Source organism: Taudactylus pleione, unplaced genomic scaffold (genome assembly GCF_031769625.1).
Source record: "Taudactylus pleione unplaced genomic scaffold, aTauple2 ptg000183l, whole genome shotgun sequence".
In the NCBI taxonomy this organism is placed as follows: Eukaryota; Metazoa; Chordata; class Amphibia; order Anura; family Myobatrachidae; genus Taudactylus; species Taudactylus pleione.
Window position 1 is genome coordinate 9,669,735 of NW_028284585.1, and position 13,737 is coordinate 9,683,471.

Here is a 13,737-nt window from a genome sequence, read left to right on the forward strand (position 1 = left end):
GGCCGCTCGTTCGCTCCGAGCGATGTTCACACAACTGCGCATGCGTATGGGTCGTAATGTGCATGCACCAACCAGTCATTGCGGTCGGAAATCGAGCGCTCGCTAAATAGCGAATGCCTGCTAATTTGAGTGACAGGATGAGGCGTTTGTGGGTGGTAACAGGGGAAGGTGCTTGAAAATGGGGAGTGGAGATCCGAACACAGGCGTGCCAAACGGTCAAAATGGGCGTTTTAAGGGTGTGCATAATTAACAAAGCAGCGTCATCGACCACGTCACTTGGTTGTTTCTTAGCCTGAACTGTTCGCATGATTGCGGTAGGAAAATCCAACCACAAGCACTGCGAGCAGTTCAGACGCCTTTCGATGTACTCGATTAATCAAATAAATAGCGGAGATGACGTAGGATGCGAGCGGCCAGGGGACGTCTTTACAAAATAGCGAGCGCATGTTTCATTCGCTCGCTCAGACATAGAGGCGTCAACAGACCGCAAAGAGCGAGCGCTCAATTGAAATAGCTGGCCCCTTTTTCTGAACGAGCGAGCGCAAATAGCGTCCGGCTCTGAATCAGGCCCAGAGCTCTTTATATGGTATGATTGAATGGTGCACCTTCAGTCCAGTCTCAGCCTGTGAGCTCTGTAGCTTCTTCTAAGAGTTAGTCAGACTCTCCGTGGATTCCTTCACATAAAAAAACATAAAATCACTCTAGCTGTTATGCTGGGTTTGATGGATGGTGTTTCGTCCGTTCACAGAATAAAGTCCTTTTGGTTGTCTCTGGTAGTATTGTTCCAGAATATGTTGTACTTATGAAAATATACTTGAAAAATCTCTTGTTGTCTCTATTTTTACACTCACACATATCCAGATGAAATATTAAACACCCATGTGTTTATTGAATGTCATAAATCAGATGAGAGATTAAACACCCATGTGTTTATATTAAGTATTATAAATCTGTGACGTTTCAGACAGCACAGTGCCCTTTATAAGGCCACAATTGTACAGGCTTAAAGCTGCCTTTTGTTATGGCAGATAAGTTATACTTGCTACATTTTACAACCATTTTAGAACTTGCAAAGATGCATTTATCATTAAGTCACCCATAGTTTTATTATTTTCACACCACTCTTAAACTATAACTAAATAATAAATAAAGACGCGACAACTGTATAAATTGCAAAAAAGAGGTCACAGCCAAATTTATTAATACGAATTAGAATTAGAATCAGAATTAAGCCTGGTGGTGAAAAAAGCAGTGCTCAATCGGTCTACAGCCCATATAAGTATTATTTACCAAAATTGGGGTGGAGTTTCCACCCCATGCGCAAACCATCCTGGGTAGTACCACCTCCCCTTAACTAGCACAGTGCTGGTCCCTCCTTAGGATGATGACCTGGTCCTCTCATAAAGTAATGACCGACTCGCCTTTCTCAAAGGGGAAATGCTAGCCAAGATCTGTTGCGCTAAATTGAGCCACCGATGAGCACTGCTTTCCGCCACACAATGTGGACCCTGACCACGTCACGCCACCAATAACCTCTAGGACGCCTCTAAACTATGCCAAACATGACAAAATGGCTGCGACAAATAACTCTAAACCCTCGTCTGTCAGGTGAACCCCATCTAGCCTATACAGATGCTCCTCCTCGTAACGTATGCGTGGATGCCTCACTACAATCCCATTTAAACCAACCATATACCTGGATACTGCAGCATTCAACTTTCTCCTAATCCGGTTTATAGCAGGCCCTGTGTGCGTACCACGCCAAAACCTCCGTGGAATGACCTCTGACCAACAGAGCTTAACTTGAGGCCAACGCTCTGCAATCACCTTCATATCCCTCTTAATGGCAATGATCAATTCCACTCCTTTACCGGTACCAAGATCATTACCGCCTAGGTGCACCACTAAACAATCCGGAACACCCCACTTACTCTCTGATTGCCAAAGAAGGTCCAACAGACCATTCCACTTAAAACCTCTCAAGCTGATCCAGCGGATTCCGCAAGGACCTGACCTGGCACAAGGGTGTCTACTTGCCCAGAAAACAAAAGAGTGTCCTACAATCCACACCCGACAATCTCTTCCCAAAAAACCTGTAAGTGTGAAGTATATAACAAAGCATTAGTAACTGAAATTCATTAATATGAAAAACCAAGGCAGGGGAAAACTGAGTTAAATTGGGTGACCCAGATGGAGGTGAACAACACCAAACCTCTTTTTACTTTTGAGGGCAAAGGTGAAAAGAACTCCAAATCCCCCCTAGCGGCGGGTGACATAAGGTCCTGGGTTTCCCAAATAACAAACTCGTAGGGAGCGCAATTACTTTTGCAGCTTATCGCTTCTTATATAGCTTTTAAATGCAGAAGACTTCCACCTTCCCAAGCGCTTTATCGACTCAGCAGAGCAGCCTGACTCTGCCGCGCAGGTTGCTGCCCCTATTCTGAATGAATGAGTGCCATATAGCTCAACTGGCAAACCCAGAGCCACAAGGCAATCACTAAAAACACTCGTAAACTGAAACTTCGAAAGCGGGGAAAGATCTGCATGCGCTAACCATTGTACCCCTCCCTTAGGCCTGCGCTGGTTGTAACTATTAACCAACACTACCGGGCATATGCTCGGCTCCGGATGCGACGGGACAGAGATCCAACGCCCCCTCCCTAATTGATCTGTCTTTGACCTCTGTATTTTAATAAGAAGCAATTCTGGTTTAATTACCACATTAACTAACATAATACCTGAAGCAACGGATTTCTTATTAACAGCTGTTAACTCCCCAACCCTTAACGCCCCAAAAAATGCTAATGCAAAAGCCAAACTAAACAAACAGGCCTCAAAATCATCTTTTGCTATACCCGGTACAGCCACCACCAAGTCCTTTAGCATTCCCGTGTCAATAGGCCTACGAGAATCACTCGTCTTCAATTTTTCCTTTGCCCATCCCTTTAATGCTTTAGAGATTACAAAAGACTTGGTGGGGTCCACCAAACCATTTAAGCGAGAAAAATATGAAATTCCTGCTAATGCGCTCAACATGGATGACTTTGAACATCATCCAGGAATGTCCAGGAATGATGATGTTGGTCCATGTAAGATGACGTTTTGCCTCTTTCTGAGTTCCGTTTTTTTGGAGGGAAAAATCCGAACTCCACGTGCAAACTCGAACCTATCCGAGCCTGCACATCCCTATTTAAAGCCCAAATCTCCACCGCCACTACAATGGGAAAAAGTTCCAGTAGGAGAAAATTACCTGTCAAGCCCTCAGCGCGCCACGATTCTGGCCAAGCTTCCGCGCACCATTCTCCCTCAAGGAAAGCTCCAAAACCTATAGAACCTGACGCATCCGTATAAAGCTGCAAATCATTATTAGATACTGGCGGCAGCAGCCAAATTCTTATCCCATTGAATTTGCGCAAAAATTTTAACCAAACCTTAAAGTCATCTTTCATTTCTTCAGACAAGCGAATCATGTAATGGGCCTTTTTAACACCTGCTGAAGCCCGCTCTAATCTCCTGCAAAAAACCTTACCCATTGGGATGACTCTACACGCGAAGTTAAGTAAACCTAGCAAAGATTGCAATTGCTTCAAAGAAACTTTTTTAACTGAAACTAAACCGAACAACAAATCATTAAGTTTTTGCACCTTATCAGCTGGCAATCTGCAGAGGCCCAAATCAGTATCGACCTCAATACCCAGATAAGACAATCTGTTAATCGGCCCTTCCGTCTTTTTCTCAGCTATGGGTACTCCCAAGCTTGGACCGAAAAGAGAAGTTCAGCGCACACATCACTATAACCCGGACCTACTAACAAAAAATCATCCAAGTAATGCGTGACACCTGCCTGATTTGTACCAGCCTGAATACACCACTGTAAAAAGGAACTAAAACATTCAAAAAGGAACATGAAATCGAGCAGCCCATAGGTAAATATTTGTCTACATAGAATAAACCGCCCACTTTAAAACCCATATAACGAAAGGAATAAGGATGAAGGGGAAGCAACCTAAATGCAGACTCAATATCTATTTTGGCTAACAAAGCCCCCTTTCCAAAACCCTGCACTATACTAAGGGCATCCTCGAATGACTGGTAAGTGACGCTGCAATCCGCTGGATCTAAAGCGTCATTCACAGAACACCTTCCGGGTAAGACAGGTGTTGAATTAACCTGAATTTCCCAGGTTCCTTTTTTGGCACGATACCAAGAGGTGAGATACAAAGATTATCTATTGGAGGTAGGGTGAAAGGGCCACACATCCTACCCAAACTAACCTCTAAGTTAATCTTTTCTGCTAACACGTCTGGAAAGTCCGTAGCTGACTTCAAGTTCCTTTTAGCCACTACTAAAACTGGACAAACTAACGGCAGCCTAAAACCTTCCTTAAAACCTTGGATTAAAAATTTTGCTTCCTCCTTAAGAGGATAATGATTTGCCCAACGCTCTAAAACTCTGACATTAATTGGCGACACAGCTTTACTTAGGGTTAGGACGCGGTTCTCCCTTCCCCCCTGCACCTGGGCGACTGCATTCCTTTGACGGGTGATTACCCCCGCAGAGGATGCAGACATGCCTGTAACGACAACTTGTCCCCCTAGTGCACTGCGAGTTGTTAAATGCATAGCACTTCCCTCTACCCACAGTGTTCAAACCTGGTCGCGACACAAAGGGCTGTTTACGCCCCACTGGAGCCTCGTTAGTAGGTCGCGTATGTTGCGTGACCTCCAACCACACTTCAACATCCTTAAAACCAAAATTACAAATTTTCTGGCCATCTTGCTTTTTCCTAAAGAGCTCGTCATATTGCCTCCATACATTGACCCTGGCGGAAACATACATGCCCTGTACTAAAAGCAGATATTTTAATATATTTAAGCACTCCGCTGGCCGAGTTTCTATGTAACAGGCCGCAAAAACATAAACACCAGAAAGCCAATTCTGGTAACTCCTTCTAGCCTCCTCCGCTGCTGGACCCCCAGCCTTAGCTAAGTCTAAAGCTTTTTTAGCATCGTGGGTTATTGAAAACATATCCACATAACGACCCTTTCTAATCCTCTCTCTAACTTTAGACCTAACCCCCCTTAATATTGCTGTATTTGAGCAATGGACCGCATCACCCGACGCATCCGGAGCAGAACTGGCTACGCTACCTGCCCTTTTAGGGGTCTTGCCTTTTCCCTTCAACTGCTGCACGAAATACTTCATCAGCTTGCGTGGTTTTTCTGCGGAGCTGGATGAATCAGAAGATTCCTCCGATCGCGACAACAAAGCGCTAACATTGGGCATAATATTTTTCTCACCTGCTCCCGATGTGGAAGGGGCCAGCGACTCGACCGCAGATGAAGAGGCCTGATCCTTGTTGCACGACCGCACTTTGACATGCCGATGACTGATCCTCAGCGCCCGTAGAAGTCGATGCCGACACCGCTAGTGCTGAATGAACAGAAGGAGCCTGCGAACTCAAGACAACAGTATTAGAGTCTATAACATCTAAAACATTTGTATCAACTAATGGCACTGACATAATCCGAGGTGATGCAGAAACGGGGGGCTGCACTGGTGGTGCCTGCCTAGGAATGGGGGGTAAAGCTGGCGGGGGAGCAAGCGGAAGGGGAGGTTGCAACCTCTGCTGCTGACTACCCTGTTGCCCATGCATGTAATGCACCTGCTGTGCATATGGATTAAATTGCAAAGGAGCGCAACATAATTTTGATGAAATTGACCGGCTCCTTGAAAAAATTGAGGGGGGCACAACTGTTGCATGGGCCCTGTAAATTGAGGCTGTACTGGCTGATGCCCCAAACCTGGATAAAAATAAGGGGGCCAGTAGAAACCCTGCACAGGCATCCCCCCTTGGGCGGAAGTTAATGCCTGCATCCCACTTTGATTACCCACTGAAGCTAGTGGAGAAGGCATTATAGGTGGGACAATGTTAGGGATCTGTGTCCCACCAAATGGGTTAACCAGCCTGCGGAGTGAGCCTGCAGCCGGTGAAGCCTGACCACTACCTATCTGATCCCCTAACTGGCCCTTGGGAGAGGAATGCCCACTGCTACCAGAAAGTGCACTCAGGCCCCCAGCTCTTAGAGCCGTGGGGGGGGAACATGAAAAGGTTAAAACCTCCTCACTCATCAAAATGGCGCCCGCGCCCTGGTGGGCGGGGCTTATTGACGAAGCCGAGTGAGAGTCTTCTCCGTCGCTGGCAATGCTTGCCTGCGACCGGGGAGTGCCTGTAACACCCGCCACTCCCCTCGCCAGCCACACTTGCAGGCTGGAAGGAGAGGGAGACGGCGGGGGGTGACCAGAACCATGCGCAGCCACCACAGCCGCGGCGGCTGGCAGAAGGCGGGCTCCGGCGTGCGCTGCAGACAGGCGCGCGCCGCGGGTGGCTGAAGTACCGTTAATGGTCTCGCTGCCTCAACTAAGCGGCGGGGGGGGGAGCGCTGCGACGTGGACGGGGCATTATAAATGTCAAACAAACAAAAAAACAGAGACAAACGCAAATAGAATAAAGGGTGGGGGGGTGTTGAAGAGAGTGAGGTAAAGAAGGTGAGTGGGTTAGGGAGGATTGAAAAATGGGTAAAAAGGATACAGGCAAAAAGAGAAAATAGAGTAGATTATGAAGGGAAAGATATAAGTAGTACAGAAAAAGAATGTAAGAAAGAAAATAGGGACAGAAAAACCACACAAAATGGCTGCAACTACAGTATCAGCAGATACAGTTTACTTATCCGACTGGATCACAATCTGGAAAGAGGAAGCTAGACTCCTCCTCCAGCCTTTATATAGCAATACTAAACCCTGCCTAAAAGGAGGCCTAATAGGATAGCCATTTTGATTGACAGCCAATAAACACCAATTCCAAACTATCAACATCAAACCAGCCCTAACCAGTTTTGCTTCAATAAAAAACAGGGTGCTTATATCTTCTCAAGCTTATACAAGCATTCGAGTATTTTTGTTTTTGTTAGTTATTTACCTGTACCCAACCCCCCTCCCCAACCTCCTTTCTTTACCAACCTTCCTATCTAGTCTTATTTTGGAATAAATAAAATGAAAAATATACAGTTGTTTGTTGGAAAACTGTTTTTAGTTATTTAAGAAGTGCACTAATTCCTAACAAAAATAAAGTTTAAAAAACAATGCACCTTAAGCTGTATAGCATCTGTATTAAATAACGTCAGCCTAATTATTTGTGTTTAATTATAACTGGAAAATTCCAGATGTTTTTTTATCCATTTCGTTATAACATATACAAACACACAAAACAAAAATGGAAAAAAGAGGTATATATTTCTTTTTTCTGTTCGTAGCCTGCTCAGGAATGAAGTGTGAAATTCATATTACCGAATTTCTGCACCTGAGGTTTGCCATGCTTGAGGGAATAAAATAATAGCAACAAACCATAAAGATTGTGCATTGTCCTCTATGTTCCAGTTATAACTGTTCACATTAGACACACCATAAAATCAACTTTAATAGCTATTAAATACTAATCCCACAGTGGCATTACTGACAGAATTAGGACATGCTTCTAATATATGTTGTTTGTCAAATATCAGTCCAGGTATAACTATTGATCCAGACAGACGACAATGAGAGTTCCAAATTGTGTCAACCATGGACATGTTCAGCAGAAAGAAAAATTGTGTTGATGAGATAAAAACCAGAAATCTTGCTGAGGTAATGGGGAAATGGCTTGGAGCAGTTTTATTCCTCATTCATTTTTGACTCTAGTGACCTCTGGGAACGACACCACAGCAAATAAAGCACATCTGTTTGTGTTTTATCACATAGGTTTTCTTATGATTTTTTATTTCTTCATTTAGAATTTAAAACTAAGAAGAAATAATACTTAGTCTATGCCTCCCAAATATCCAGCATTATGTGATTCATGTAGTGTACTGTATATACAGTTTTCACTAAGGTAAACATAGTGGCGTATTGACTGTGGTAGCAAGGTGTATTGTGCATAAAGGCCCATGAGTCATTTAGTCATTTATTGGACCATCCGATATCCACAGTTGTACTGACATGGGTGAGGAGAGTCTGAGATCCAAGGCCAGCCCAGGCCTATAGGAATCAGGTATGGGGCCCTACCTAGTGGTTGGCCCCTGTCAAGGATCAGTCACTGTATTACATGTCCTTCCTGTAGACATCAGCACCGTGTCCTGACTGGCTCAGATCCCTGGCTTTCAGGCTAGGACAGGATGTCTAGCCTGACAGGGTGCACAGCTATTTAGGCTAAACAACTCCTCCCTGATGATCCAGCAGACTCCACTCCTGTTCTTCTCCTCATCCTCCAGTCCTGTTTCTTACATTACTTTTCCACCTTCCCCTCTGGTCCATTCCCTCCCTCCCTTTGCATGGGTCTGCCCTGGTAACACATTATTAGCGCATGATCCTGCAGTATGCAAAGGTCACTGCCTCACACAGTAATCAATCTCTCCTGATCAAGTACTTAGTGATGGTGGGGGTGTATTTATTTAATGTGTAATAGGGTACTGCATCCATTTCTTCAATACTTCCCTCTCCGGAGTCCCGCATTGGCAGTGCCAGAGCTGCAGAAATGACCAGATATATGGAGCTGCGGCCATTTTCTCTTCATATTGCGCATGAGCAGTAAAACAATCGCTGGGAAAATGGCCACCGCACCCTATATCCAGTGATTTTGCAGCACTGACACTGCCAATGTGGGACTCCAGAGGGGTAAGTATTGAAGAAATGGGTGTGACTTTGGCACAGTGACAGAGTCTATTAGTGCTCATAACTGCGCTGCATGAGGTTGCAGTGTATTGGAGGATAGAGAGGAGGGGGCCCTGATGGAGAGACTGCACACGGGCGCCATCCTTTCTTAAAATGACCATTGCATTAAACCATCAATGGTTCACTGTCAATGGTTTAATGCTATCAATGGTAATTACCATAGATGTTAGCCAACCAATGGCCATGGCTACTCTTTCAAAATTATGAGGGGTTCTTACTTCTTAAGTTGAGTACCCTAAATAAATATCGGTAAGTCTGCCTGCCAACTGCAGAACTGGTCTCTCCCTCTATCAGAATTCTTGGGTCGATTTGGAGAAGGCTCAATGTTGACATATTCATTTAATGATTTTATTTGGTTCCCTAAACAAATAAGGGCCCCCTCAGCTACTTAGTTGAAGTCCATTATGGATACATTACGGGTGTGAGATCAGGTGGTTCACCTTAATGCGGACCTGGTCCTCTCAACTATTAACATCTCCTTGGAGGCTTTATTGAAACCAATTCTAATATATCTCTTTCCTTATGGTCTCAAAAAGGTAAATTGACTTTAGAGCAGCTTCTCTCTTCGACATCTTTGATGTATTATGTGACCTTTGATGTATTATGTGACCATTTTTATTTGCAGCCTGGGTCAGGCAAAGGGAACTGTCTGTAACTAAAATACTCTCACCACCCTCACATCTTTGGTCCAGGCTAACTAAAGAGAGTTCCAGAGACACAATTTCATTCTTTTATAGTTATATTTCACTCTCCAATATGATCCAAAAGTGTCAGCAGCAGCTGAAGTCAGATATTCATAGGAGACTCTAAATACCTCAATATGAGAGTATACAGTATATAAGATCACCTATGTGATGTCAAAGTGCTTGAACTGCACTGAAAAATGCAGATGAAATTACTGCTTACCTGTAGATTGTTTCTTAATTCTACTAAACTGTATATAATGTGGCCTCACTGCTCCAAATATTGCTATCATAATTGTGCTGCTGTTGGCACCAGGCACTTCTACATTGTGGCAGGAATTCTTTAAACTGATTTATTCAGTTATTGGTGTGTTTGTGGACCCAGAAACAGGGTTATTGTAGGGTTAGGAGGGGATCTGGGAAACTGGAAGCCGCTTTGTTTGCCCCTGTTGTACAAATGGAGACTGGAAGTCAATGGGCGGGATGCATGCTGGCGCTGGTAAGCATGACGATCCCCACAAAGGACTGCTCTGTCGTACATGCACAGAAGGACACACACCGACGGGGGTGCTGGGAGGGATCTGATTGCATTGTATTGCAGGTACTAAGGCTGCACACTAGAGTTCCCTCCAAGACCTCAGTATGGGCGCAGCCATGTTAGACTCAGCCATCTGACTCTCCCTACTACTCCACTGCATAGGTGTATGGTTAGGTCTGAAGCGAATGATGCTGAGGGACCTTTGACATCACAACTATGTGACCCGCGAGAATAGGGGGAGGAAAAAGGTTCAGATTGGGACCCTCACAGGCTTGCTTCACTCTCCACGCTTCGGGTAGGTTACTATTGCCACTCTATGTCCACGTGTATAGTAAAACTGCATGCTTACTGGCCTTGCCCCTCCCCCTGATGTCACAGGTCCTTCTACCCACTCGGATCTAGCGTCAACCTGTCGCCTGCTCTCTCCTATTCTGCTGAATACATCACCCTGCACCTGAATCAAAAAATCCGTTGTTCACTGTTATATTGTCACAGTCTGTGTACTGAAATCAGATTGAGCAGCAAGTACTATTGAAATCAGATTGAGCAGCAAGGCGTACCTATCACCCAGGTAGAGCTCGGGGGTGTAGTCTGCACTCAAGTGAAGTAGCTGTCTTTTTGTATGGCTGGCACTATGCATGCTGCAGCCGGCATTAGGAGGTGGCTACTCTAGCACATGGAGGTCTCTTGGTACCTAGAAAGCCCCCTAAGTGTGCTAGTAGCCAAACCCACGTTTTAGTCACTCCAGGGGCCCCGGGGATGCGCACTGCCCCCGGGGACCAGTTTGTGTGCAGTGCCAGCTCCCTCACTGTGTCAGGTGCCGAGTGCTGCACGTAATGGTATAGTGCAGCACCCGGCTCCTGTCACTGAGTAGGAGTTGGCACTTTGGTGTCACTCCTCAGCGGGTGACACCAGGGTGCGGCCTGCACCCCCCACACCTCCCTTGTGATGCCACTGCCACAGTGATGGTTGTGCATTTAACTAATTGGTTACATGTTTGCCATTCTATGTAATGTTATTACTGATTTATTCATACACTGAAGTGCCAAAAGTCATGGGATAGTAGAATGTAAAGGTAATGAATGGCAGGTGACGGCTTACTCATACCTGCATCAGTTTTAATATGACATCTTGTGAGTAACTTTTAACATTGGTTAGGCAGCTCATGGTAGGGCGGCGTGAATTATCGGAGTTCAAATGGGGCATGATAGTGGGTGCCCGACGAATGGGACATTCCATTTCCGTAGTTGTGCGGACATACAACATTCTTCGATCTACAATGTCACATGTGTACCGTGAATACTTCATGGAAGGCAATACCACCCACCATGGACAGTACACTGGCTGACCACGGTTGCTTAAATTTCGTGACCAAACAGCATCATGAGTTATGTATTATGCAACCTTCAATGTATACCCCCTCCTTCTTGTCTATATCCTCCATCCCATGATTTCTTTTTTTGTTCTTTGTGTTTAAAACTCAATAAATACTAATGATAAAATAAAAAAGTAATATAAGTATTTTTAATGTCCGCTAGCATTTTATTTTGATTAGAAATATCACAGTTTTCAAAATTTTCTAACAAGGTTGTATGATTCTGTATATTAAATGCAATTCCTAGTACCTATTTTTATTTTATGAGCATGATTACTTAATTACATTATTACTTACATTTCGGAAACAAGAGCATACCAGTGATGGTAATGGCGGGACAGTACTGATCAGGACTTTGTCTGGATTCCAGGACAGTTAGATTATATGGGGCCTGATTCACTATGGATTGCTATTGCGATTGCAGCTGTGATTACGCATGCAGGTCTTCTGTGAAAATATGCTAATGAATGCAATTGCAAAGCCGTTGCACAACCAGCATAGAGATGCCCACTACCACTATCTCACATCTGTAATACCTTGCAATTCTGCGTATACGTTGGTAACATCGAGTAACATCAGCCCCTCACGCACAATTACAGCAGGTCTGACCTTACTCAGAAATTGCTAACCTTGTCAGGCGCAGTGAGTACACAAGCTGCATATGCCATGGCAGTGGCTAATTTATGCATGCCCAAATAACAGCATTCAAACGGACAGGCACGTCTGCATTTCTCCGACCACTCTCATGTCACCACCCCCAAACACTGACCTCCCGTCACTCACTCTGCCATGGCTTTGTATCTGCGTGATTGCAATGCTATCTCACGCACCATTGGCCGTTCTGCATATGCTGTTGCAATTATGATCCGTAATGAATCAGGCCCATGTTACGCTAATGTGTGCCGTGAACACCTGCTGTAATTGTTCATGACATTGAAAGGGTGCATTTAGGGAAAAGGAATGGGGCTAGGGACTACCTATTGCCATATGGCCATGCACCAGTGTAGCTTGGCCAAGCCTACTTCTCTATCCTGATTTTAAGTCTCCAAAAATTAGTAAATAAAATGCAAAGATAAATTATTCTAAACATATTCATATGTTACAGTTGTTGTCCTAAATAAACCCACAAACCTGGTTAAAGACAAGCCATCTGGCTTAAACTCAATTTCACAATTCTGCTGGTGCCAATTGTTAACCTCACAGGTTCTACACCAATAGGACATATCAACAGGTTATGGGCTCAAGCACCACAGGTGCCAAAGTATCCTGCATATGAAGCATACAGTGAATCCTGCATTTGGATCAGCATACACTGTGCAGTAGCAGTAGCCAGCATTAACTTCATGAAACTGAGAGGCGCAGAGAACTACACCATAAGGAAGTTCGCTATTTAGATGATGCTAAAATGTCAGAAGCTGTGGAAGGCTACAAGTAACCCAGGTGACAATCCTACTCCTGAAGAAGTAGATAGAGCCATGAGGATCATAGGCTTAAGTGTGGAGCAACACCTTTACTCCATAATTCATGGCAAAATGTCAGCATATGGCATGTGGATATCCCTGCAGACAAAATAAAAAGACAAAGGTCTCATAAGGAGGATAAATTTAAGGCTTTACACTGTACATACCAAATTAGTGAATGCAGAGACATGAATGACTGTATTGATAAGATGATGAGTTTAGCAGCTAACATTTGTAGGAGTCCAAGTCAATGATGAAATAGTGGCAATGGAAATGTTACAGAACCTACCATATGAATTTGATTTCCTAGTAGTAGCTTTATAATTCAACACAGCTAAACTATCAACAGAGATCATGAGGATTAAACTGTTGCAGTTCCAGGAATGCAATCCAGTTGAAGCAAGTGCTGAGAATACTGCATTACACACAAGGAATACCAAGTTCGAAAGGTCCAGATACAGATGTTTCATATGTCACAAATTTGAGTCAGCTCTAAGTGTCACAGGCATTTGCAAAAGAGACCGTTGGTGCATAGACTCTGGAGCTACAGGGCACTTCAGTTGTAACCAAGAGTGATTTACATCCCTATCAACATGTGATTCTTTAAAGAACAGAGGGATTGAAGACAAGGTCCTTACAGCCACAAAAGTCAAGACAATCACAGTTTGTCTGAGAATAAGAGGTGAGACAGTCACATATATTCAAGATGTTTTATTCGTACCAGATAAGGGGGCAAACCTCATTATCAATTGCATAATTGTGGAAAGAGCAAGGTCTATGCTGCATGACTCAACCTAAAAAAAGGCTTTTTGGCAGAAGCAGTGTCAACAGCAGTCTACCTAAAGATTTATGCACCCACAGTTGCAGTACAAGGCAAAACCATTTGAGGTGTGGTCTAATGTAAGCCAAACATCA